Source organism: Anarrhichthys ocellatus, unplaced genomic scaffold, assembly GCF_004355925.1.
Source record: "Anarrhichthys ocellatus isolate YVR2014 unplaced genomic scaffold, GSC_Weel_1.0 scaffold4, whole genome shotgun sequence".
Lineage (NCBI taxonomy): Eukaryota > Metazoa > Chordata > Actinopteri > Perciformes > Anarhichadidae > Anarrhichthys > Anarrhichthys ocellatus.
In genome coordinates this window covers 5,759,519-5,761,968 of record NW_022280034.1, presented here as the reverse complement: position 1 = coordinate 5,761,968, position 2,450 = coordinate 5,759,519, and the positions used below count along the sequence as shown (strand labels likewise).

Sequence of the window (2,450 nt, the reverse complement as noted above, 5' to 3'; positions counted from 1 at the left end):
CACACACACACACACACACACACACACACACACACACACACACACACCTCGTCCGATACATACACATTACCCAGACAAAGAGCTGCTTTACCAAGGTCATCCCCTCATCAGCTTGCCGGCATCAAAAACAAATTGTCTTCGTGTTAACTTTGCTATAGTGCGACTAACAATCCAAGTTCCTGTTTGTAAATGACACACTTTGATTATGTCGAGATCACTTTTGAAAGGTTAGAAATGATCTTTGCCGACAAGAACCAGAGACTGATGATGTTTGCAATGATGAGCTAGAAGAACGTGAAGATAAACCCTCGTTCTTCATTAATCCAACACTTGTCCTGTTGTCATATTTTCGGAGTAATCAGTTAATTAATTAGCCCAATGATGTGTAAGAATACTTCAGTGTGTGTAATTAACAAGTTAACACACAGCAATTAGCAGCTCAATTCAAACACTGTCGGCACCTAACAGTGGCTGTGAACATGAGATGCACTCTCCTCAACCTTTTTTTTTTTTTTTTTAAGTTTACACAGACAGCTACGGTGCTAAATCCTCACTGCAAATATCAGCTCGACAGCTATAAACAAGATGAATTAGCCTGAGTAAAATGCAGCAAGGCATCCCAGAGTGGGAACTACAAAGCAAAAAGGAAAAAAAAAAAAATCTGTCCATTATTCCTCCAGCAGTTTTAAAAGTCACATGCTTGGAGCCTCCAGGGGAGAAACATGAGGTTGGGTTTCACTTGTATTTCACTCACTTAACAACAACAAGAGGCTGCAAAAAGGTTGAAGTTCTTATCTCCACACGGTCTCTGCCAACATTCAAATCTGCAGCTCTCCACACTAAACTACAAAAGCCTTTCAGGTGGGATTCCTTGAGGCAACATGTCATCAAATGCAGGTGTTTGATCCACTGCTTTAATCACTTGTATGTCCCTGGGACAAAAAAAAGAAAAAAAAAGAAGAAGTTTAGGAAGCCTCTGATCCTCTGTAATGAGGTGTACCAGCGTCTTAACATTGTGCTTAAACAAATACATGCGAAAAGGGTCAGTGATGCAGCTCGGACAGCAGATGTGAACCATAGTAATTTGTGTTTAAGAATAAAAAAAAAAAAAGGCTAAGCAGCAGCAGCGGCAAGCGGCGCGGAAGATTACACAGGATGACGTCTTTCACAACATTATTTTCCTACAAAAACTCAGTCAGAAGGGTCAAGTGTGAGGTATTAAGAGGATTTATGAGCAAATAGCCTCACTGGAAAGCACACACACACACACACACACTCTAATAATGCACTTCCTATTTTCTTTTAACCTCCACACTCCGTATGGGGTCTCGTTGCGAGCGAAAACAACACAGCCTCGGCGTCTTTTGCCGAATACCAGTGCAATGTAAAAAGGTGAAGGGAGACTAATGGCAGCGTGCAGGGGAAAACGCGGGCTATTTCGTGTCAACATTTGACAGTTACGCTAAATAATGCCCGTGCGTTTGCCCGAGTGCAGGGTACAAAACCCACCCGACCATTCCCCCATCTTCGTGGCGCAGTAAGGTGGACACACATGGCCACAATCTGGTATGCGGACCTGAAACCCGACAGTGCAGCCAGTGTAACTCTTACGAAAAAAAACTGAATTAAACGTGCAAAGCGGTGTTGCTTCTGTTAATGCGGTCTTACCTGGATGAATGGCGTCTGGTCGCAAGTTGAGAAGCCGACTTTTCTTTTTTTTTTTTTTTTTTTTTTTTTAGGCACACGTCGTCAGCGGCGGCGGCAGCGGCAGCATCATCCGCTTCGGGGAGAAATGTTTCATGGGAAGATTTTGGAGTAATTCTGATTCCACCTTATTAATCCACCGCGCGCGCTACAAAAGCGGTTTCTTTAAGAAGAAAAAAGATGGGAAGCAGCGGTCGGATAGAGAGGAGTGATTACCTCACAGGGAACTGGCTACAATGTATCATACGCGTCCTTGACTTATTAAAATACGGCCGAGCGTATTTTATTTTTTTTTCGTAAACGCCGAGTAGGTGTTCTGTCTAACTGTTTCACTGCTTTATTTTTCCCTCTCTCCCTCCCTCTCACTCTCTCTCTCTCTCTCACTCTCCCCTATTTTTGGCTGTAGTCACTCTAACTCTCTTTTTCTATCAAGGCGGGGTCTTGGGTCGTTTAAACCAATGACATAAACCAAGAAGAAGAAATAGCCCCCTCCTCCTCCTCCTCCTCCCCCTCCCTCCTCCTCCTCCTCCTACCCCCCCCCCACCCACCACTAATACACACCTTCTGCTCACTTGGTTAGCAAAAACTATGTGGTCAATTGTGAAATCTTGTGTATATCCTCAGGAATGACTTTATCCCTTTTGTTGTGTGTTTACAAATTCTTACCACTTGAACTAAATCATAGAAAATAGTACTTACCTCTATTTAGCCATGCAGATAGTTTGGGTTTCATTTGCTTTGATAGC

At 43.2% G+C, this 2,450-nt stretch overlaps 1 protein-coding gene across 1 annotated transcript in view; it reads right to left on the bottom strand.

The window, feature by feature from the left end:
- LOC116381094 (C-terminal-binding protein 2-like) overlaps positions 1 to 2,082 on the bottom strand; it is a 78,898-nt gene extending 76,816 nt beyond the window's left edge. Inside the window, exon 1 of the mRNA XM_031842931.1 lies at positions 1,669 to 2,082. The gene's annotated coding sequence lies outside the window, so the exon portion shown is untranslated. The remainder of the gene's footprint in view (positions 1 to 1,668) is intronic.
- Positions 2,083 to 2,450: the final 368 nt, after the last annotated feature.